The 25,284-nt window shown below is 41.9% G+C and overlaps 1 pseudogene; it reads right to left on the reverse strand.

The window, feature by feature from the left end:
- LOC120922626 overlaps positions 1-25,284 on the reverse strand; it is a 40,234-nt pseudogene that overhangs the window by 1,077 nt on the left and 13,873 nt on the right.

The raw sequence follows: 25,284 nt of genomic DNA on the forward strand, positions 1-25,284 counted from the left end.
ATGGGGTTCCCCCAAAAATCCATTCCAGAACCTTCAGGTCTGGTGTGGAATTTAAGGGGAACTCCACCCCAAATTTAAAAAAAAATGGCGTGGAGTTCCCCCAAAAATCCACACCAGACCCCTTATCCGAGCACGTTAACCTGGCCGGCCGCAGAAAAGAGGGGGGGACAGAGTGCGGCCCCCCCTCTCCTGAACTGTAACAGGTCACATGCCCTCAACATGGGGAGGATGTCCCCATGTTGATGGGGACAAGGGCCTCATCCCCACAACCCTTGCCCAGTGGTTGTGTGGGTCTGCGGGCGGGGGGCTTATCAGAATCTGGAAGACCCCTTTAACAAAGGGGACCCCCAGATCCTGCCCCCCTATGTGAATTGGTAATGGGGTACATTGTACCCCTACCATTTCACGAATGAAGTGTAAATAGTTGGAAAACACACACACCGTAGAAAAAAGTCCTTTATTAATAAAAAATAAATAAAAAAAATCCAGCGGTGGTAATCCACTCGGTCCCGGCTTCCTGCTCCAACGTTGTCTTTTTTTCTTTCAGAAATGACACTATGTGCAGGGACAGTTCTAAGTACGGGAAACATGCGATATTTCACATGCTAACTTTACACCCCACCTAGGTACGAAATTTAAAGGAATATTTCACTTTTATTGTTTCACTTTTAGCATTATTAAAATCACTGCTCCTGAAAAAACAGGACCCAGGTCCCCAAATACTTTTTAGAACAATAACTTGCATATTAGCCTTTAAAATTAGCACTTTAGATTTCAAACGTTCAAGTCCCATAGACTTTAATAGGGTTCTAAAGTTCACATAATTCCATAATTATGTATGGACAGAGCCCAGAGAATGTCAGGTGTTACTTATACTTATATGTGATACATGATTCCCTTCACTTTGTATTTACTATGCTTTTCACTTTTTCCTGCAATAATGGGTGTTGGTTTATAGTTCATAAATACTATATATATATATATATATATATATATATATATATATATATATTAGGTACTATCAGGGCCGCTGATAGGGGGGACCACCAGTCCTCCTGTAGGGGGCCCGGGCGCACAGGGGGGCCCAAACAGCAGGGGGAATTTGTGTGGTTTGGCGGAGGGGCAGCTACAGAAGGATGCCCTGTGCGGCCCTCTGCAGAAGCTGAAAGACAGTTTTCCCCCCTCCTCCTGGCTTTCAGCTGCTGCAGGGAGAACACAGACACATGGGCATCATTCCTGTAATTGCTTCTCTGACACTGATCACTGATTCCCTTCCCTGTTCTGCCTGGTTCGGATCCCCCCTCCCCGTGTGCCCCCCTATCACCGTGAATGTACTTTTTTTTTTTAAATGTAAAACACAAATAAAAAATGGCTAATTCCCACACGGGTTTTCTGTTATGTTTGTGTCCGCTAATAATGAATTTAGTGTATTTATTTGTGAAAATATGGTCTTGATATATTGGGGGGGGGGGGGGCCCTGTCAGGTAGGCTGTATGGGGCCCCGTGATTTCTAACAGCAGCCCTAGGTACTATTCACACATATTGGTACAAAATCGATATAGTAGAATTTTTTCACCTTTGCCTATTACGTTTGAAGGGTGATCCTGGGGTGTGTTGGTGCACTTGCTTCTTCCTTGGGTTTATTCCCTCAGCTCTCGGGACAGATTTGCCTCGCAGATCCTGACTTGCATCACTGATTATTTAGAACATTTTATATGTAAGTATTCCAGGGAGTTACACATCTTGTTTCCCCCTGCCCTTGCCTTCTTTCTTACTATCTGGGCAAAACATTAGATCCAATTTGATACCTTTTTTTCATTTTTTTTTGCTCCTGATGAGTGCCAAATGCCTACAAAACGCATCAAACCTATCAATGTCATCATGTTCCTAACACATAGCTTGACCTCAGCTGTGATTCATTTGTATCCTATAACCCATTTATGTCCATTACTCAATAAGCATTTGGCTTTTTACACCAATTCCAGATGCGTGCATGTGTATATATATATATATATATATATATATATATATATATATATATATATATATATATATATATATATATATATATATATATATATATATATATACTATATATGAATTCTTATTTTTTGTATCAATGTCATCATGTTCCTAACACATAGCTTGACATCAGCTGTGATTTATTTGTATCCTATAACCCATTTGTGTCCATTACTCAATAAGCATTGGGCTTTTTACACCAATTCCAGATGTGTGATTGTTTATATATATATATATATATATATATATATATATATATATATATATATATATATATCACGTTTTTGTGATGTAAAAAAATGAGACAAAGATAAATAGTTTCAGATTTTTTTACACCTTTAATGTGACCTATAAACTGTACAACTCTATTGAATAACAAACTGAAATCTTTTAAATGGAGGGAAGTAAAATCAAAAAACTAAAATAATATGGTTGTGTGAACACACTTACACTAATAAAAAACAAGATAATACGGCGCTAATATTTAAACCTGTGAAAAATATATATGTGAAATATATCTCAAAAAGTTGAATGCAACATTCATAAAAATAAATGTAAAATAAATGACCAAAAGAATGATCAAAAATTTGATAAAAGAATTGACAATATGGTATTCAATGTGACAAATCCAACCATATAAATAAATGAAGTGACAAAGAAATAGTCCATAAAAAATCAGTGCAAATTAAGTCCAATTAAGGTGAGCATCTGTGATTAATCAGGAAAGGGATCCTCCACCAAAAAGGTCACCCAATGTGTGGGAAATGAAATCTCCTTACCAGAGACAAAGACCGGGCTTTCAACGGTCTAATTCAGCATAAGGATGTTTAAAGTCTTCCTTGAAAAGACTATTCCAGACACTGCTATGAATCACCATTATTGATAACTCCAAAAGATAGAATCCCATTCAAATCCGCTCCAGTTAAACATTGGTGTTCATAAAAAATAAAGAATGGTAGGAAACCACATAGTGCATTACTGTGTAAACATTGAGCTTTAATAAAAACAGGTGTGCACTTACAGCAAAAACTTTGTAATCTCGCATGTGGGATATGGTATGGAAGGGATGGCGTTTCCTCAAGCCTCCGTTCGCTTCGTGTCTCCGTCCGTCGCGTGTCTCTCCCTCTAACGTGATGACGTCACTGTGGCTAAGCTCCTCCTACGCGTTTCGTCGCAATACGGACGTCTACGGGGATAGGCTGCCTGAGAGAACGTGATCACGAAGCTCATTATATATAGCCTCATCCGCCATGATGGAAGAGGGCAAAATCAATACGAGCTATGGGAAAGAAAAAACGGAGCGTGCACGTGTTAATGTGCGACGCATAAACGAAGCTAATTGTGGGAAGGAATGTTAATATTCAGATAGATGCCATCTTGTGGACAAAGGGGAGTAAGACACGTGGACGGAAAAAACGCAGCAAAGGATACTATAGGAAACACCATCGCAGCTATCAATGACTTAACATCTCTTAATGAAAGTATGACATACAAGGCCTGTACAACACATATCTCCTCTAAACATGCACAAATACATATATGTCATGAATCCTATATGTAATTACAAGATCATAAATTTCTTGATATATTTGAATTATATTTGTATATTGAAAACATTAGAAGATCAAGAAAAAAACCAAAAATATGATAAAAATATTAAAAATATGTTAAAAACATTATTAAAAAGATTTTATAAAAAAGATGGACATAAAAATATGAACATAAAAAATGTGGACGGGAACAAAAACTAACTAAGCATTATTTAAAAAACAATTAATGTCCCAATCCACATTTAACCCATGAGGCCTATATGATCGCATATTGAAAATCCAGCGGGTCTCAAGCTGGGAGATAGTGCGCACTTTATTTGTACCCCTCCAGTGTGGACGTAATTTTTCCATAGGTAGAAACAATGTACCATCAATACTTTGGGCGTGATGCTTCGCATAATGTTTAGATAAATTATGTTTAGAGAATCCTCTACCTATGTTACCTACATGTTCATTTAATCTAATATTAACAGCTCGTTTGGTTCGTCCTATGTATTGTTTTTTACAGGGACACTGTATTAAGTAAACCACATGGTCACTTGTACAGGTAATAAATGTCTCAATGTCATATATCTTAAGGGTCTGAGTAGATTGAAAAGTAGTAAGCTTGCGTCCCTGAAATGCATTAATTTTGCAAATATTGCATTTTCGACATGGATAAAAACCCTTCATTTCTTGAAAAAAATTTACTACTTTAGGAGGATCTATTATATTTGGGGCAACCTTTAAACGTAATGATGGTGCTCCTCTAAAAATTACTAAGGGTTTCTCTGGAATGATCGATCCCAATATCTGATCATTCTTTAAAACACCCCAATGTTTTCTTAAGATCTTTTTTACAGAGAAGTGTTGGTCAGAGAACCCAGTAATTAAAGCGAAGCTGAAAAAATCTTTATTATCAGTATCTGTCTTTTTTGTGGTTAAAAGCTGATCTCTATTTAAAGTACTGACAGTCAAAATAGTATTAGTAACTATTTTGACTGTCAGTACTTTAAATAGAGATCAGCTTTTAACCACAAAAAAGACAGATACTGATAATAAAGATTTTTTCAGCTTCGCTTTAATTACTGGGTTCTCTGACCAACACTTCTCTGTAAAAAAGATCTTAAGAAAACATTGGGGTGTTTTAAAGAATGATCAGATATTGGGATCGATCATTCCAGAGAAACCCATAGTAATTTTTAGAGGAGCACCATCATTACGTTTAAAGGTTGCCCCAAATATAATAGATCCTCCTAAAGTAGTAAATTTTTTTCAAGAAATGAAGGGTTTTTATCCATGTCGAAAATGCAATATTTGCAAAATTAATGCATTTCAGGGACGCAAGCTTACTACTTTTCAATCTACTCAGACCCTTAAGATATATGACATTGAGACATTTATTACCTGTACAAGTGACCATGTGGTTTACTTAATACAGTGTCCCTGTAAAAAACAATACATAGGACGAACCAAACGAGCTGTTAATATTAGATTAAATGAACATGTAGGTAACATAGGTAGAGGATTCTCTAAACATAATTTATCTAAACATTATGCGAAGCATCACGCCCAAAGTATTGATGGTACATTGTTTCTACCTATGGAAAAATTACGTCCACACTGGAGGGGTACAAATAAAGTGCGCACTATCTCCCAGCTTGAGACCCGCTGGATTTTCAATATGCGATCATATAGGCCTCATGGGTTAAATGTGGATTGGGACATTAATTGTTTTTTAAATAATGCTTAGTTAGTTTTTGTTCCCGTCCACATTTTTTATGTTCATATTTTTATGTCCATCTTTTTTATAAAATCTTTTTAATAATGTTTTTAACATATTTTTAATATTTTTATCATATTTTTGGTTTTTTTCTTGATCTTCTAATGTTTTCAATATACAAATATAATTCAAATATATCAAGAAATTTATGATCTTGTAATTACATATAGGATTCATGACATATATGTATTTGTGCATGTTTAGAGGAGATATGTGTTGTACAGGCCTTGTATGTCATACTTTCATTAAGAGATGTTAAGTCATTGATAGCTGCGATGGTGTTTCCTATAGTATCCTTTGCTGCGTTTTTTCCGTCCACGTGTCTTACTCCCCTTTGTCCACAAGATGGCATCTATCTGAATATTAACATTCCTTCCCACAATTAGCTTCGTTTATGCGTCGCACATTAACACGTGCACGCTCCGTTTTTTCTTTCCCATAGCTCGTATTGATTTTGCCCTCTTCCATCATGGCGGATGAGGCTATATATAATGAGCTTCGTGATCACGTTCTCTCAGGCAGCCTATCCCCGTAGACGTCCGTATTGCGACGAAACGCGTAGGAGGAGCTTAGCCACAGTGACGTCATCACGTTAGAGGGAGAGACACGCGACGGACGGAGACACGAAGCGAACGGAGGCTTGAGGAAACGCCATCCCTTCCATACCATATCCCACATGCGAGATTACAAAGTTTTTGCTGTAAGTGCACACCTGTTTTTATTAAAGCTCAATGTTTACACAGTAATGCACTATGTGGTTTCCTACCATTCTTTATTTTTTATGAACACCAATGTTTAACTGGAGCGGATTTGAATGGGATTCTATCTTTTGGAGTTATCAATACTGGTGATTCATAGCAGTGTCTGGAATAGTCTTTTCAAGGAAGACTTTAAACATCCTTATGCTGAATTAGACCGTTGAAAGCCCGGTCTTTGTCTCTGGTAAGGAGATTTCATTTCCCACACATTGGGTGACCTTTTTGGTGGAGGATCCCTTTCCTGATTAATCACAGATGCTCACCTTAATTGGACTTAATTTGCACTGATTTTTTATGGACAATTTCTTTGTCACTTCATTTATTTATATGGTTGGATTTGTCACATTGAATACCATATTGTCAATTCTTTTATCAAATTTTTGATCATTCTTTTGGTCATTTATTTTACATTTATTTTTATGAATGTTGCATTCAACTTTTTGAGATATATTTCACATATATATTTTTCACAGGTTTAAATATTAGCGCCGTATTATCTTGTTTTTTGTTTCTTTGTTTACTATGGTATTTTAGTATTAATACTGGCAGCTTTTCACAGAAATTAATTTTTTTCACTGTTAATTTATTTACACGATAGCGCTGTGTTTTTTTTCTGTCTGTACAGAGAAATCCCTTTCCACACTTACACTAATGCTTTGTTGAAGCACCTTTTGATTTTATTACAGCACTCAGGCTTTTTGAGTATGAGTCTAACACCATGGCACATCTTGCCCACTCTTCTTTGCAAAAACAAGCCAAATCTGTCAGATTGTGAAGGCATCTCCTGTACACAGCCCTCTTCAGATCACAACACACATTTTCATTTGGAATCAGGTCTGGGCTCTGGCTTGGCCAGTACAAAACTTTAATCTTCTTCTGGTGAAGCTATTCTTTTGTTGATTTGGATGTATGCTTTGGGTCATTGTCATGCTGAAAGATGACGTTTCTCTTCCTGTTCAGCTTTCTAGCAGAAGCCTGAAGGTTTTGTGCCAATATTGACTGGTATTTGGAACTGGTCATAATTTCCTCTACCTTGACTTAGGCCGCTGTCCCACCTGAAGAAAAACAGCCCCAAAGCAAGATGCTGCCACTACCATGCTTCACGGTGGGTATGGTGTTCTTTTGGTTGTGTGCAGTGTGTTTTTGCGCCAAACATATCTTTTGGAATTATAGCCAAAAAAGTTCAACCTTGGTTTCATCAGACCATAACATATTTTCCCACATGCTTTTGGGAGACTTCAGATGTGTTTTTGCAAAATTTATCCAGGCTTGGATGTTTTTCTTCATAAGAAAAGGCTTCCGTCTTGCCACTCTAACCCATAGCCCAGACATATGAAGAATACAGGAGATTGTTGTCACAGATACCACACATCCAGTACTTGGCATATATTCCTGCAGCTCTTTTAATGTTGATGTAGACCTCTTGGCAGCCTTCTTGTCTTTTCATCAAATTTGGAGGGACGTCCAGTTCTTTGTAATGTCATTGTTGTGCCATATTTTCTCCAATTGATGATGACGGTCTTCACTGTGTTCCATGGTATATCTAGTGCCTTGGAAAAACATTGTACCCTTCTCATAACTGATATCTTTTAACAATGAGATCCCTCTGTTGCTTTGGAAGATCTCTGCAGACCATGGTTTTTGTTGTAGGATGCAACTAAGAAAAAGTCAAGAAAGACCTACTAGAACAGCTGAACTTTATGTGGGGTTATACAGAGGCACTCTAAATTATGGCAGGTGTGTACTGACTCCTATTTGACGTCCGTTTGAATATGATTGCTTAATTCTGAACACTGCTACAACCCCAGTTATTAGAGGGTGTGTATACTTGGGCAACCACATCATTTTTGTTTTTTTATTTTTACTTCCCCTCCCTAAAAGATTTCAGTTTGTTTTTCAACTGAGTTGTACAGTTTATAGGTCACATTAAGGTGGAAAAAGGTCTGAAATGATTTATCTTTGTCTCATTTTTTTAATGTTCAATAATCATGTGCGTTTCGTTACAAATGTTTATTATTGGGAGATTTATATGTATCTGAATCTTCAAATCACAATAGTAACAAATTTCAACAAATCCAAAATAAATTATAACAAAACAATTAAATTTATGTGTATTAATTCATTTCTTTCAGACCATATGTTAATGTTTGAAACATCTGAAAAACATAACAACATAAGAAATTATCAAATTGGTTCAGGTTCATTTAGACTTTTTGTTGAAATACATTTTTTTGTAAGGCTTCTTTCACACTGCTCTATTGCATAAATTTGGCAAAAATGCATATGTATTTTGCTGCATTTTTCCTGTGGTGAATATTGTTTTTGATGCATTTTTGCCACGTTTGCGCTAGAATTTTTCTCTGGACATGTGACTGGACAAAGCACTTCACACCAGTGCATTGCATTTTTGATGCCTTTTTCCACAGTTTACATTTATTAATTTCTGTAGTTTTTTTACCGCACCAAGCATGCAACAAAAATGCAGCAAGCACTTTTTGCAACTTAAACACAAGGGACCAGTGTGAAGATGAAAATCAAAAACTGATCAGTGTGAAAGATCCCTTATTGTGTTTCGGTTGGATGGTGGTGGATCCATCAGAATCTCTAAATCATAACATCATGAATGAAGCTTAAATACATTTTGTTCAATTCATTATGTTATGATTCAGAGATTCTGATGAATTCACCTCCATTCAACCCAAACAGAGTGCCGAAGTAATCTCCTGAAATAATAAATTAACACGTTAAAATAAATATAGCCAATCTTTTGAAACTACAAATTGATATGGAAAAATTCATATACAAAATGAATCCCAATATACAAATAGCGTTTGATCATACAAAAAAACTGATCATTCCAAAATAATGAATATGACAAAACAAAATAATTAATTTAACGAAAGGAAACAAATATTTCCATTGTGCACATCAGAACAGAACCTGTCTTTTCTTTCTCTCTGCACTCTCTCTATACTGCAGCCGAACCAAGGTGCCACCTAATCTTCATCCACTATACAATATGTGTGGCTATTGGCTAGTAAATATGAAATAGCACTCTCCAATTTTTATTTCAGAATAACAAAAACGTTCTTGTCTCTCCCTTTTACAGTGTGGCCTAACCAAAGTGCGTACATCTTCATTTTTGTACATTACATTTTCAGCCACCATGCACAATGTGTGGCTATTATTGGTCAGATAATACACTCTAATTTGTATTTCAGGCTTCCCATCTGCTTATCTCTCTCCCTTATACTTTTTATTTTTTTAAGGATTCTAAGCCAATATGCTTCATCTCTCCATCTTATACTGGGGTCTGAAGCAGGGGCAAACACATTACACAGCCACTATACAATATTTTCTTGAAAATAAAACACTCTAATGCTACTATTGGGTACATCAGTCTTAAAGTTAGTATGCTTCATTTTTCAAAAGACATTTTAAAACATCAGACAATCGTGTTCAATAGAATGCATTTCAAATAAGATGATGTGAAAGAAAATGTTATTAAGGACAGTTTTTATATAATAAAAAAATATAATAATAACAAAGGATTCTGTTAACTTTTGTACTTCAATGAAGCTGCAATTATAACATATAACTACAATTCTTTATTGAAATATTACTTCAGTGAGATTGTTTCAATTTATGGCCTGTCTAACCTTGAATTTTGTACACCCTAGCATTAGATATTCTAGAAAAAAATGTAAAAAAATGCAAATTGAATAAAGTATAGACAATGTCTTTTGAGCGATGACAAGTTCAATACTGATGATTTATCTGCTTAGACAAATGAAATCAGTGTCAGTTGATCCATCAGAACTATTTTGATGTTTCGGCAAAAAATGTTACAAAAGAAGGTGTCATCAAATGAATTTTTGCTAGGGTGGATTATTTTAGCTTACATTTTATATTGTTAAGAGTTGAAGGTCATCCAATTTTGTTTGATAATGTAGTGTGCTGAATTCTGTACCAGTTGCAATTTATTTTGACATTAGTTCATTGAATTTTTGAAAGTCCAACAGTAACTTAAACTTGAAATTGTGTACATGATTTTATTTTAACCTACAAACATGTTGTTCTCCTAAAAGGTCAAATGTTCACAAGTGTTTCCAAAGTAATTAATCTTTATATTGATCTATATAACAAAAAACAGTGTCTAAGAAGCAGTTACTATAGCGTATATGTACCTGTAAAGACAATACGGTGTGGCACTTGTAATACTACAACAGAACAACTACCATATAGAATAATATAAATAAATTCCCTTTAGTGACACCATACACATGGAACTGTACCACAACTCATTTCCCTCATTTGCATACTTAACTAAGTGAAGTGCATGTTTATATATAGTGCATAAATATTGTAAACAATATAAATTCTGTGCAAAAGTCAGCAACACAAGTCTCTGTGTGATGTGTATATATCCAATAAACAGTGTTGAGAATCAAAAGTTCATAAAGTACTCATTAAAAAGTGTCTTGTGCCCAGAGGTTGAAAATCCAGTATCTTTACTTATTGTGATCGATATGTGATCCCCTTGTGAACACCACACTCACCAGATCTCCATGATCCCCTTTAGCGCTTTAAGAGTGTATTTTCTATCCAGCAACATTCTCCAGATACACTCCCCAGGATCACTTTTTCATGAACTTTCCTCCAGTTTTGTATATGCACAAGGAAAAAACAAGAGGCATTCTCCAATAGTGTCATTGCGCATTTATTAAGCAATTTAAAACAATTCAAATATACTTACTCTATAACAGTGCTTGTATAAGAACTTTTACAAGCTACAGGGCATGTACACAACTTCCTGGAGCCTGTTCTTGACAGATTGGAAGTATGAGAGCACATTTTGTCACAATGATGTCATCAGGAACAACGGGATCTTAGTACACTATGCTCTTTATATACCATTCATAGACTGTTTGCTAGTTAGCCTCTGTACTAAGTGGGTCTAATGAGAGTTGTGTCATAAATAACTGTAAGGTGTGGAGCTGAAGGACACTAATGAGGAAATCTGCTGGGCCTGCATCCCTTTAGACGTGCTCCTATTAAAAGCATCTCTCAAAAAATAAAATTTTTGTTGCAGGGGATGCATGAAATCTGACTTGTATCTTAGCCAGACTTCTGGGAAAATTGGTGAGCCAATCACACAAGCAGGAAATTATGTTTCTGGGTGGTGGTCAGTACACACTCTGTGTACAGAACAATTCCAAGTAGCCATTTTGCAATGCATTCTCAGAAAATGACAGTGGCTGCAGATTAAAAGGAAAGGTCATTTTTAATAACATTACATTACAATATGATCAGTGTCGCATTTATATTGCTGTATTATTTTTTCTTAACTTGCTATTTTTGTTTCCCACAAAAGCGGAGTTACCCTCTGCTGCAGAGGAAAACATCTGTTTTCCTCTGCAGCTATGGATATATTTGAATATATGCAAAGTAGAAATATTAGTGTGGGGGGGAGGTGTTTGATTAGAACAGTGGAGAAAGTAAAACTGAAATTGAAGGTTGGTTCAAACAGCTTAAACATGCAATGCAATGCAGAAGAAATTAAGGGTGTGGTGGAATATTGCTACACTGGCATATATATAGCAGCACAAATAACACCTAGGAGACTGATGGGTTAAATGATAAAAAATTGCTGGAGGAATGGTTTAGTTATTTAATGGATGTGAAATGGAATTGATGAAACCCCTCATGAAAAGGAGACAAAATTAATTGAATGGGTAACTCCTCTTTCGTGGGGGAAATAATAGAAAATACAGAAGAAATAATATATCACATACAATTGTGATACAAGTCATATTGTAATTGAATGTTATTAAAAAATACCTTTCCTTTTTTATGTTTGTAAAATAATTTATTAAAGTAAGTTGCATTCCAAAATTTGACAACAGGAAAGAAAGAAAGAAAATACATTTTACATTTTTGTCATGTAATCCTATGGAGTAAAATGCAAAACCCAGTATCCTAGGTAAAAGGTGCCTAGGTGAGAAGTGTACCAACGATACTGTTCCATAATACTATAGGTGTAGGTGTACGGGAGGATGTCCAATTCTTTAGTATGGATCTCCGAGCGACGAGGAGGCATATCAGGATCCAATTTGTGTGTTGTGAGTGGGAGCTAGCAGACCAGGTGAGGAGGTGTTTGTCCCAATATCCAAATATGAGGAGTAGAGGGTCTTTTGGCAATTTCAATAGGGTTATACTGTAAGGATGAGCTCCAGCGTGTTCGCATGGTACACATGCAGAGCCAGCCAGGAAGTCTGCACGGCGCTGCGCTAATCACAGCCAGGGAGACATTGTCCTGATGCTCGGCTGCAGAGATCAGGAAATGTCTCCCTGGCTGTGATTAGAGCATCGCCGTGCAGACTTCCTGGCGGATAGGGATGAGCTTCGTGTTCGAGTCGAACCCATGTTCGAGTCGAACATCGTATGTTCGATCGTTCGTCAAAATATGAACGTTACGGGCCATTCACGGCCCATAATTCACTGCGGCATTGCTGGCTGATGATTGGCCAAGCATGCACTATGACCCGCATGCTTGGCCAATCACAGCGCGCAAAAAAAACGGAGAGCCATAATTGGCCAAAGCCAGATCAGTTTTTCCTTATTTACTGGCAGGTAGTTGATTGTGCTAGCTGCAGTGTCCTCTGTAGTTTGCACCTAAAGCTACTTGGTGTGTACTGCACATGTGCTCTGTAGTTTGCACCTAAAGCTACTTGGTGTGTACTGCACGTGTACTCTGTAGTTTGCACCTAAAGCTACTTGGTGTGTACTGCACGTGTCCTCTGTAGTTTGCACCTAAAGCTACTTGGTGTGTACTGCATGTGTCCTCTGTAGTTTGCACCTAAAGCTACTTGGTGTGTACTGAACATGTCCTCTGTAGTTTGCACCTAAAGCTACTTGGTGTGTACTGCACGTGTCCTCTGTAGTTTGCACCTAAAGCTACTTGGTGTGTACTGCACGTGTGCTCTGTAGTTTGCACCTAAAGCTACTTGGTGTGTACAGCACGTGTACTCTATAGTTTGCACCTAAAGCTACTTGGTGTGTACTGCACGTGTGCTCTGTAGTTTGCACCTAAAGCTACTTGGTGTGTACTGCACGTGTCCTCTGTAGTTTGCACCTAAAGCTACTTGGTGTGTACTGCACATGTCTTCTGTAGTTTGCACCTAAAGCTACTTGGTGTGTACTGCACATGTCCTCTGTAGTTTGCACCTAAAGGGATATGGGTGCATTCAGTGCTTCTAGTTGGGAGGAGGTTATCGAGGGTAGGGCTATTTTGTCAAGAAAAGAATGTGCATTATTGATGTCTATGGGGTCGGAAGCATAAAGTGACATATAGGGGCTGATTTACTAATATCAATGTGCTGCGCCGGTTCATGGCTTAATTAGTACTCCGGGTGAAGCCTTAATTAGGCGCATGAACCGGCTTAGCAGCCGGTGCAATGCAAGTAATATGTGAAGCCACCGCCGAACTCCCTATAGAAGTTTATGGGAGAAATCAGGAAATGTCTCCCTGGCTGCGATTAGAGCATCGCCGTGCAGACTTCCTGGCGGATAGGGATGAGCTTCGTGTTCGAGTCGAACCCATGTTCGAGTCGAACATCGTATGTTCGATCGTTCGTCAAAATATGAACGTTACGGGCCATTCACGGCCCATAATTCACTGCGGCATTGCTGGCTGATGATTGGCCAAGCATGCACTATGACCCGCATGCTTGGCCAATCACAGCGCGCAAAAAAAACGGAGAGCCATAATTGGCCAAAGCCAGATCAGTTTTTCCTTATTTACTGGCAGGTAGTTGATTGTGCTAGCTGCAGTGTCCTCTGTAGTTTGCACCTAAAGCTACTTGGTGTGTACTGCACATGTGCTCTGTAGTTTGCACCTAAAGCTACTTGGTGTGTACTGCACGTGTACTCTGTAGTTTGCACCTAAAGCTACTTGGTGTGTACTGCACGTGTCCTCTGTAGTTTGCACCTAAAGCTACTTGGTGTGTACTGCATGTGTCCTCTGTAGTTTGCACCTAAAGCTACTTGGTGTGTACTGAACATGTCCTCTGTAGTTTGCACCTAAAGCTACTTGGTGTGTACTGCACGTGTCCTCTGTAGTTTGCACCTAAAGCTACTTGGTGTGTACTGCACGTGTGCTCTGTAGTTTGCACCTAAAGCTACTTGGTGTGTACAGCACGTGTACTCTATAGTTTGCACCTAAAGCTACTTGGTGTGTACTGCACGTGTGCTCTGTAGTTTGCACCTAAAGCTACTTGGTGTGTACTGCACGTGTCCTCTGTAGTTTGCACCTAAAGCTACTTGGTGTGTACTGCACATGTCTTCTGTAGTTTGCACCTAAAGCTACTTGGTGTGTACTGCACATGTCCTCTGTAGTTTGCACCTAAAGGGATATGGGTGCATTCAGTGCTTCTAGTTGGGAGGAGGTTATCGAGGGTAGGGCTATTTTGTCAAGAAAAGAATGTGCATTATTGATGTCTATGGGGTCGGAAGCATAAAGTGACATATAGGGGCTGATTTACTAATATCAATGTGCTGCGCCGGTTCATGGCTTAATTAGTACTCCGGGTGAAGCCTTAATTAGGCGCATGAACCGGCTTAGCAGCCGGTGCAATGCAAGTAATATGTGAAGCCACCGCCGAACTCCCTATAGAAGTTTATGGGAGAAATCAAAAGTGTTAATTTTAAAGGTTAATATGCAAGTTTTGTCCTAAAAAGTGTTTGTCCTGCCCCAGGGGACATGTATCAATGCTTTTTTTATTTTTTAAAACAGACGTTTTTTCGGGAGCAGTGATTTTAATAATACTAAAAGTGAAACAATAAAAGTGAAATATTCCTTTAAATTTCGTACCTGGGGGGTGTAAAGTCAGCATATGAAATAGCGCATGTTTCCCGCACTTAGAACTGTCCCTGCACAAAATGACATTCAGAAGGAAAAAAAGACATTTAAAATTCACTCGCGGCAATAATGAATTGTCGGCTCCCGGCAATTATGAGAGGATTCATTCATAAAAATAAAAAAAATAGCGTGGGGGTCCCCCCAAATTCAATTACCAGGCCCTTCAGGTCTGGTATGGATATTAAGGGGAACCCCACCGTAAAAAAAGAAAATGACGTGGGGTTCCCCCCAAATATCCATACCAGGCCCTTCAGGTCTGGTGTGGATTTTAAGGGGAACTCCACCCCAAAAAAAATAAAAATGGCGTGGAGTCCCCCCAAAAATCCAAAGCATGTTAACCTGGCCGGCTGCAGAAAAGAGGGGGGGACAGAGTGCGGCCCCCCTCTCCTGAACCGTACCAGGCCACATGCCCTCAACATGGGGAGGATGTCCTCATGTTGATGGGGACAAGGGCCTCATCCCCACAACCCTTGCCCGGTGATTATGGGGGTCTGCGGGTGGGGGCTTATCGAAATCTGGAATACCCCTTTAACAAAGGGGACCCCCAGATCCCGCCCCCCCCTGTGTGAAATGGTAATGGGGTACATTGTACCTCTATCATTTCACCAAAAAAAGTGTAAAAAATGTGAAAAATGACAATAGCCAGTTTTTGACAATTCCTTTATTAATATCTTCTTTCCGCTCTTCTTCTTCTTTTCTTCTTTCATTCGGGTTTCTTCCTGCATCTTCCTCTGCTTCTTTCTTGGGACTTCTCGTCCGCATCTTGCCCGGCGTCTTCTTCCATCTTCTTCTCCTTCCGTCGGCCTTCTCGTCCTGCATCTTCTTCTTCCTCTGCTTCTTTCTTGGGACTTCTCATCTGCATCTTGACCGGCGTCTTCTTCCACCTTCTTCTCCTTCCGTCGGCCTTCTCGTCCCACATCTTCTTCTTCCCCGGACGCTGCGCTTCAAATTGAATTCTCCGCCGTGTACTGCTCCTGGGACCTCACCCCCCTCTGACGCCACAGGTAAACTCATAAGAAAGTCATGTGCATCAGAGGGGGTCGGGGTCACATGAGCGGCACACGGCGGGGAATTCAATTTCAAGCCCAGCGTCTGGGAAAAAAGAAGCAGCGCAAGATGCGGACGAGCTTCTATTTGAAGTTCCCGCTGTGTGGCGCTCTGTGACCCCGCCCCCCTCTGACGCACATATACCACACGCAGACTTTCTTATGAGTTTACCTGTGGCGTCAGATGGGGCCGGGTCACATGAGCAGCACGCAGCGGGGAATTCAATTTCAAGCGCAGTGTCAAGGGAAGAAGAAGGTGCGGGACGAGAAGGCCGACAGAAGGAGAAGAAGATGGAAGAAGACGCCAGGCAAGATGCGGACGAGAAGTCCCAAGAAAGAAGCAGAGGAAGATGCAGGAAGAAACCTGAATGAAAGAAGAAAAGAAGAAGAAGAAGGAAGAAGAAGAAGAAGAAGAAGAAGAAGAAGAAGAAGTGCGGAAAGAAGATATTAATAAAGGAATTGTCAAAAACCGGCTATTGTCATTTTTAACATTTTTGACACTTTTTTTGATGATATGGTAGAGGTACAATGTACCCCATTACCATTTCACACAGAGGGGGGGGGGCGGGATCTAAGGGTCCCCTCTGTTAAAGGGGTCTTCCAGATTTCGATAAGCCCCCTGCCCGCAGACCCCCACAACTACCGGGCAAGGGTTGTGGGGATGAGGCAACCCTCCCATGTTGAGGGCATGTGGCCTGGTACGGTTCAGGAGAGGGGGGGGCACACTCTGTCCCCCCCTCTTTTCTGCGGCCGGCCAGGTTAACGTGCTCGGATAAGGGTCTGGTGTGGATTTTTGGGGGAACTCCACGCCATTTTTTTTTATTTGGGGTGGAGTTCCCCTTAAAATCCACACCAGACCTGAAGGGCCTGGTATGGATATTTGGGGGGAACCCCGCGTCATTTTTTTTATGGCGGGGTTCCCCTTAATATCCATACCAGACCTGAAGGGCCTGGTAATTGAATTTGGGGGGACCCCCACACATTTTTTTTAATGAGCAATGACTGTATTCTTTATGGCCATGATTACTTTTAAATTACTTTTTTTTTTCACTTCAGAAATGACATCTTGTACAGGGACAGTTCTAAGCACGGGAAACATGTGCTTCACAGGCATGTTCTACCCCCCCCCCCTGTATGAAATTTAAAGGAATATTTCACTTTTATTGTTTCACTTTAACCACTTCCATACCGCGCCTATTCTGGCACTTCTCTCCTTCATGTAAAAATTATATTTTGTTCCTGGGAAATTACTCAGGACCCCCAAACATTATACATATTTTTTTAGCAGACACCCTAGGGAATAAAGTGGCGGTCATTTTTTATTTTATTTCCAATGGTATTTGCACAATAATTTTTCAAACGTCTTTTTTTTGGCCAAAAAAAAACAGTTTCATGAATTAAAAAATAACAAAGCAGTAAAGTTAGCCCAATTTTTAGGGATAATGTGAAAGATGATGTTACACCGAGTAAATAGATACCTATCTTGTCACGCTTTAATATTGCGCACACTCATGGAATGGCGCCAAACTTCGGGACTCAAAAATCTCCATAGGCGACGCTTGAATTTTTACCAGTTTTACCAGGTTACCAGTTCAGAGTTACAGAGGAGGTCTAGTGCTAAAATTATTGCTCTCGCTCTAACGCACGCGTCAATACCTCACATGTGTGGTTTGAACGGTGTTAACATATGTGGGCGGGACTTATATGCGTGTTTGCTTCTGAGTGTGAGCTACTAGGGACAGGGGCGTTTTAATTTTTTTATTTTTTTTATGTAATATTTTTCTTTTTGCACTTTTTTGTCCCTTTTTTTTTTGGATCACTTTTATTCCTATTACAAGGAATGTAAACATCCCTTGGAATAGGACTAGTGTGTGGCAGGTCCTCTTTATGGAGAGAGGCGGGGTCAATAAGACCCCACATCTCTCCTCCATATTGGTGACTTATCTTGGTTGAATTTTGTTTATAGTACATAAGCCATGGGGGGCAGCTGCACTTGGTAATAGACCCATACCAAGTATTGAATTGATTGGTATACAGTATGTAGTTGTGCACTACCTTGGTTAAAACAGGTAATGTACATGCCTTACTCTGCTCTAGCACTATGCATAGGCTGAAAGAATGGCATACTACTTAAATGGGTGTAAACCTACGTGTTTTTTCACCTTTATGCATCCCATGCATGAAGGTGAAAAAACACCTTGCAGTGTCCGGCCCCCCAGCCCCTCGTTTTACTTACCAGAGCCCTGAATTTCCGTGGACGCGTCCCCACCATCCTTCTCTTCATGCAGTCCCGGCTTTGATTGGATAGATTGATAGAAGCACAGCCATTGCCTCCCGCTGCTGTAAATCAAATCGAATGACAGGGGCGCCGGGGAGCAGGGCAGAGTCATACTCTCTGGGGCAGATCCACAAAGCACTTACGCCGGCGTATCTCGAGATGCGCAGCGTAAGTGTATATATACGCCAGTGTAACTATGCGCCGTATCCACAAAACGAGATATGCCTGAAAAATAGGATTTTCCGACCGACTTAATTTTTCTGCGCCGGCGCATCGTGGGCGCAAATATACGCTGGACGCACCATTGTTTTGCTATGCAAATATGCAAATAAGGGAGATACGGCGATCCACGAACGTACGTGCGCCCGACGTGGGCTACGCGCGCCGCGCATAAGTCATACGTCCGGTCTAAAGTTACCCCTCAGAAAAGCAGCTGTAACTTTGCACCAGACGTGTGCAGGTCAGCTTCAGCAGCACCGTTAGGGACGAGCTGAGCATCCACACTTGCAGGACAACAATCTGTATGCCAACATGCCAGGGGCATCCATGGTCATAGCTATACTACTGGCTTTACATGCGCGTAGAAGGAGGAGGGCACAGAGGAGGGCACGGGAGAGAATATATCGGAGGTGTATCGCATCTTCAGATTCAGCCCTTCTGCCATCCTGGAATTAGCCACAACCCTGAAAGATGACATCACCAGCAAGACACACCGCTCACAAGCAGTGGAGCCACTGGTCAAGGTACTGGCAACACTCCATTTCCTTGCCAGTGGCTCGTTCCAGCGTACAAGTGGAGTAGTGGCTGGGCTGGCACAATCCTCCATTAGCAGATGTGTGCACCAGGTTGTCCCCGCAATCCTCAGATGCATGTCCCACCAAATCATCAGACCCACCCAGGAGCATCTGCGGGTGAAGGCAATGCAGGATTTCTACATGATTGCAGGATTCCCACACACCGTGGGGGCCATTGATTGCACACATGTGGCACTACGGCCCCCCCATGACACAGAGCACATATACCGCAATCGGAAGCACTGGCATTCCATCAACATACAGGTGATAGTCGATGCCCAATGCACAATGCCTCATATGGCACGTCCGTGCCAAACACCCAGGGTCCAGCCATAACAGCTACATATACCGTCAAAGCCCCATCCCAACAGAATTTGAACAGAACATGTATGGGGACAGCTGGCTGGTTGGTAAGTGACATGGGTGTCAGGCATGACTGTTCGCCCCCATGATGCAGACAACACGAGGGGCACATGCACGACTAACATCCTCCTGTCTTTTCCCTTCCAGGTGACTCTGCATATGCACTTGGACCCCATCTCATGACTCCATTCCAGAATCCTGAAACCCCAGGAGAGAGAAGATACAATGATGCACACACACGTACCCGTGCAGTGGTGGAACGCACCTTTGGCCTCCTGAAGTCCCATTTCCGATGCCTGGATAAGTCTGGGGGTACCCTGTTGTATTCCCCAAACTTTGTGTGCCAGATCATCGGTGCATGTTGCATGCTGCACAACTTCGCCATGAGAAAGGGCCTGGAGATTGACCTACGTGATGACCTGACCCCCGAACCAGACATTCCCCCCCTAACTGAGGTTACCCCGTCTTCTGAGGGAAGAGCAGTCAGGAGATGCCTCACAGTAGGCATCTTTGCACATTAAACACACACATTCATCATGGCACAAGGAGAATGCACGTATGCACACCACTGTGGTCCCTAGCACACACCCTACATCCTCATCAAATTGGATTAGCCCAAGTCCACCATTCAGGACTTGGGAGCAGCAACGCCACGGCAAGGCTCCAATTATGTTGCTGTCCATTCATACACCATTCACACGGACCTGGGGATCACTTCTCCCCGACGACCGAGGGTGACACCCCTTTTCTGGCAGGATAGTCACCCCCACATTCAAACACCAGTCACACTGTAGCCTGCACTACTAACCATGTGCTTGGGCTACAAAAAAATAAAAACTCATAACCTGAGTATATTCCAAAACAGAACAGAAAAAAATCCAAAAAATATTCACGGCGCTGCCGTGCCCCACGCATGCCGCGGCCACGGCCCCGACTCCTCATGGGAGACTCATGGGGGGGGGGAATCAGCAGGAGGAGCATCCCCTGGTCTCTGCACGCCTGGCGGCCTGCCCTCCAACGCCACGGCGATGCGGGTGAGGACCGCATTGGTGTCCTCCTGCAGCCTCACCCCCGCCTGGATGGCTGCAGTGTTGCCCCTGACAGCCTCTGTCAGGGTGTGGACCTCCTCACCCACGTCTGCTGTGGTGGCCTGCATTTCAACCATGCAGGTGACCACAGCTGACGAATTGCAGCCAACATCCTGTACAGCTTCCTTTAGGGAGGCCTTGCTTTGTGCCATGTGGTCCATACTCAAGACAACCTTACCCAGATGGCGGGTCCAGCGGGCTTGGTCCCTCCTGAGGTGTTCAGGCAGAACGTCTGCCACCCCCCTTGTCTTCCTGGTCACATTTCTGGGTCCTGCTGTGGCTTGGGGCCTTTTGGAAAGGGGAGACCCTTGGGGGGGAAGCCCTGTTGTCATTTTTTTCACAAAAATAGAGACTCCTTTTGATGGTTTTTGATCACTACTGGGGTTTTTATTTTTGCAATATAAACAAAAAAGTCTGGACATTTAAAAAAAAACAACAACAATAATTTCTACTTTCTGTTATAAAATCTATGCCAAAAATCTAAAGCCCTTATATATTTAAGCCAAAATGTATTATGTTTAGAGTTGAGCGGACACCTGGATGTTAAAAAAAAAGTTCGGGTTCGGGAACCCGAACCCGAACTCCGAACCCCATTGTAGTCAATGGGACACGGACTTTTAGAAAAAAAAATGCGCAGAGGTCCCCGCAAATTCAATAACCAGACCCTTTAGGTCTGGTATGGATATTAAGGGGAACCCCTGCCGTCAATTTAAAAAAAAATTACGTGCGGTTCCCCCTAAATATCCATAACCAGACCCGTTATCCCAGCACGTTGACCTGGCCGGCCGCAGAAAAGAGGGGGGACAGAGTGCACCCCCCCTCTCCTGAACTGCACCAGGCCACATGCCCTCAACATGGGGAGGATGTCCCCATGTTGATGGGGACAAGGGTCTCATCCCCACAACCCTTGCCCGGTGGTTGTGGGGGTATGCGGGCGGGAGGCTTATCAGAATCTGGAAGACCCCTTTAACAAAGGGGACCCCCAGATCCTGCCCCCCCTGTGTGGAATGGTAATGGGGTACACTGTACCCCTACCATTTCACAAAGGAAGTGTAAAGTCTTGTAAAAAAACACACACACAGTAGAATAAAGTCCTTTATTAATAAAAAAGAAAGAAAGAAAAAAACTCCAGTGGTGAGAAATCCACTCGTTCCCGGCTTCCTGCGTTGTCCTGATCCAGCAACGGGTGCGGGTGATCTCCAGCGATGAGAAGATCCAGCGACGGGTGATCTCCGCTCCAGCGATGAGAAGATCCATCCATCCAGAGCGCAGCATCCCCGACCTCCTCTCACCGCTGGACACAGCCCAGCGAATGACCCGACTGCAGCTGTGACATTACTTATATAGGGAAGGCAGGGCCACCCGTCACGTGACCCCGCCCCCTCTGACATACCTTCTGCTACATCACTGGGGAAGCCCAGGAAGAGGGAAGACTCTGGGCTTACCCAGTGACGTAGCAAAGAGTGCGTCAGAGGGGGCAGGGTCACGTGACGGGTGGCCCTGCCTCCCCTATATAAGTAATGTCACAGCTGCAGTAGCGTCATTTGCTGGGCTGTGTCCAGCGATGAGAGGGGGTCGGCGATGCTGCAGCGCTGGATGGATGGATCTTCTCATCGCTGGAGCGGAGATCACTCGTCACTGGATCTTCTCATCGCTGGAGATCACCCGCAGCCGTTGCTGGATCAGGACAACGCAGGAAGCCGGGAACGAGTGGATTTCTCACCGCTGGAGTTTTTTTCTTTTTTTTTTATTAATAGGACTTTATTCTACTGTGTGTGTGTGTTTTTTTTTACAAGACTTTACACTTCCTTCGTGAAATGGTAGGGGTACAGTGTACCCCATTACCATTTCACACAGGGGGGGGCAGGATCTGGGGGTCCCCTTTGTTAAAGGGGTCTTCCAGATTCTTATAAGCCTCCCGCCCGCATACCCCCACAACCACCGGGCAAGGGTTGTGGGGATGAGACCCTTGTCCCCATCAACATGGGGACATCCTCCCCATGTTGAGGGCATGTGGCCTGGTGCGGTTCAGGAGAGGGGGGGCCGCACTCTGTCCCCCCTCTTTTCTGAGGCCGGCCAGGTCAACGTGCTCGGATAACGGGTCTGGTTATGGATATTTATGGGGAACCGCACGTATTTTTTTTTTTTAATTGACGGCGGGGTTCCCCTGAATATCCATACCAGACCTGAAGGGTCTGGTTATGGATATTTAGGGGGAACCGCACGTCATTTTTTTTTTAAATTGACGGCCGGGTTCCCCTTAATACCTATACTAGACCTAAAGGGTCTGGTTATTCAATTTGCGGGGACCTCCGCACATTTTTTTTCCCGAACTCCGATCCCGGACCCAAACTTTTTTCAATTATTCGGGTTCGGGTCCGGGGTCGGGAAAAACCCAAAGTTCGTACCGAACCCGAACTTTACAGTTCGGGTTCGTTCAACTCTAATTATGTTACATGTCTTTTGGTATACTGTTTATACTGCCATTTACACAGCTGTGACACTATACAAGTAAGGGTGGTGATCAGAGACTTACTGTAGTGGGACTGTGATAGTGTGGAAAGCAATCTGGTGCTAGCTGACACTGGCTGGGAGGTTCACTAGGTGACTAACTAATACTGACATCAATAATGGCACACATACAGTAATCAGTGCTAATACTGTACACTTTCACTGCACTAATGTCTCTGGCTGGGAAGGGGTTAAAATCCAGGGGCAAAGGGTTAATTGTGTGCCTAACGATGTGTAATGTGTTTTTTACTTGCTTTGCAGGGGAAAGAAACAGCCAGATCACTGTTTACAGTACACAGAGTTCTGTGTTTTTGTAAAACACAGCACCATGTATGCAATCGACTACAGCTGGTTTCAGCCAAAATCATTGACTAAAATCAGCTGCCAAACTGATGGTGTGTCCTATCAAAGCAAGGGTTGGCAGAGGGCATGCTCATGCTCACCCCTAACCCAGAGGAAAGTCCACAACAGTAAGTCACCCAGCCTGCAGCCTGCAGCCGCTGCCTGTGTGCAGTACAACTACTGCGGGTGGACGACAAGCAATTAATGTAACTTCAAGGGCAACATAGAAAAAACACCAATCCTTTAAAATGCCTGCTTAGAAGATGCCTTCAAGATGTATATGGCAACTAATTTTATTGGCATTATATATTTTGAATGTGTAATAATTTGTTGAATTTTACATTTACCTTGGTTAAATTACAGCAGTAGCCCCCCAAACCAATTTGTTATAACTTGGAAAAGAAAGGCTTTTTAAGGTTGTTTTGGCTACTACAACTGATTTCCATCCAACAGTACGAGCCTGATTTTACCTGTGAAAGTAGCAGCCCCAATAGATATAAAATATATAGGAAAGCTTATTCTTATAAAAATAATAAAGATAAAGCCTTCAAATTTATACAAATTACTCAGTGTCCCAAAAGTTTAATAGAACATTTTGTAAGCTTCTTTTCACAATACCACACTGCATTGCCCTGAATGTGTAATAAAAAACTGAATTCTTGGCAAACGTAATGCAGTCTGAAGCACCGGATGGCGGAGGGAGAGGGGGACGTCCCCTCCCGCTGCCTATAAGAAAGAACAAGCGGCGGAACTGCCGCTATGATCATTCTTATCGAGCACAGAATCGCCAGCAGAAGACGCACAAAGTCTAGGACGTCATATGATGTCCTCAGTGGACAAGTGGTTAAAGTAGAGGTTCACCCGGAAATGTTAATTTGTAACATTAGATTCATGCTCATTTTGTCAAGGGGAATCGTGTAGTTTTTTAAAAATCAAAGCCGTACTTACCGTTTTAGAGATACATCTTCTCCGCCGCTTCTGGGTATGGGCTGCGGGACTGGGCGTTCCTATTTGATTGACAGTCTTCCGACAGGCTTCCGACGGTCGCATCTATCGCGTCACGATTTTCCGAAAGTAGCCGAACGTCGGTGCGCAGGCGCCATATAGAACCGCACCGACGTTCGGCTTCTTTCGGCTACTCGTGACGCGATAGATGCGACCGTCGGAAGCCTGTCGGAAGCCTGTCAATCAAGTAGGAATGCCCAGTCCCGAACACCATACCCGGAAGCGGCGGAGAAGATGCATCTCTAAAACGGTAAGTACTGCTCGGATTTTAAAAAAACTACCCGATTCCCCTTGACAAAATGAGCATCAATCTAAGGTTAAATTTTTTTTCGGGTGAACTCCCGCTTTAAGGGGGGATATGATTAACATATATAAATACATAAATGGTCCATATAGTGAACTTGGTGTTGCATTATTCACTTTAAGGTCATCACAGAGGACAAGGGGACACTCTTTACACCAAAGGAAGATATTTCATCTCCAAATATGGAAAGGTTTCTTCACAGTAAGAGCTGTGAAAATGTGGAATAGACTCCCCCCCAGAGGTGGTTCTGTCCAGCTCAGTAGATTGCTTTAAAGGGGTTGTAAAGGAATTTTTTTTTCATAATAAGCATCCTTTACCTGCAGACATTCCTCTTTTCACTTCCTCATTGTTCGTTTTTGCTCAGAAGTTGCTCTATTTCTTCTCTTCTTTTGTTCACTTCCTGCTTGTCTGATTTTACTAACCACCGTGAAGGGAGGCTTTACTGCGGTGGTCAGTAACATGCTCGACTCCTCCTGGGAACTATATCTGTGTGGCAGGACGCTCTCTACGTGTTAGAGACTTCAAGGAAGTGTGAATTACT

Source organism: Rana temporaria, chromosome 1 (genome assembly GCF_905171775.1).
Source record: "Rana temporaria chromosome 1, aRanTem1.1, whole genome shotgun sequence".
Lineage (NCBI taxonomy): Eukaryota > Metazoa > Chordata > Amphibia > Anura > Ranidae > Rana > Rana temporaria.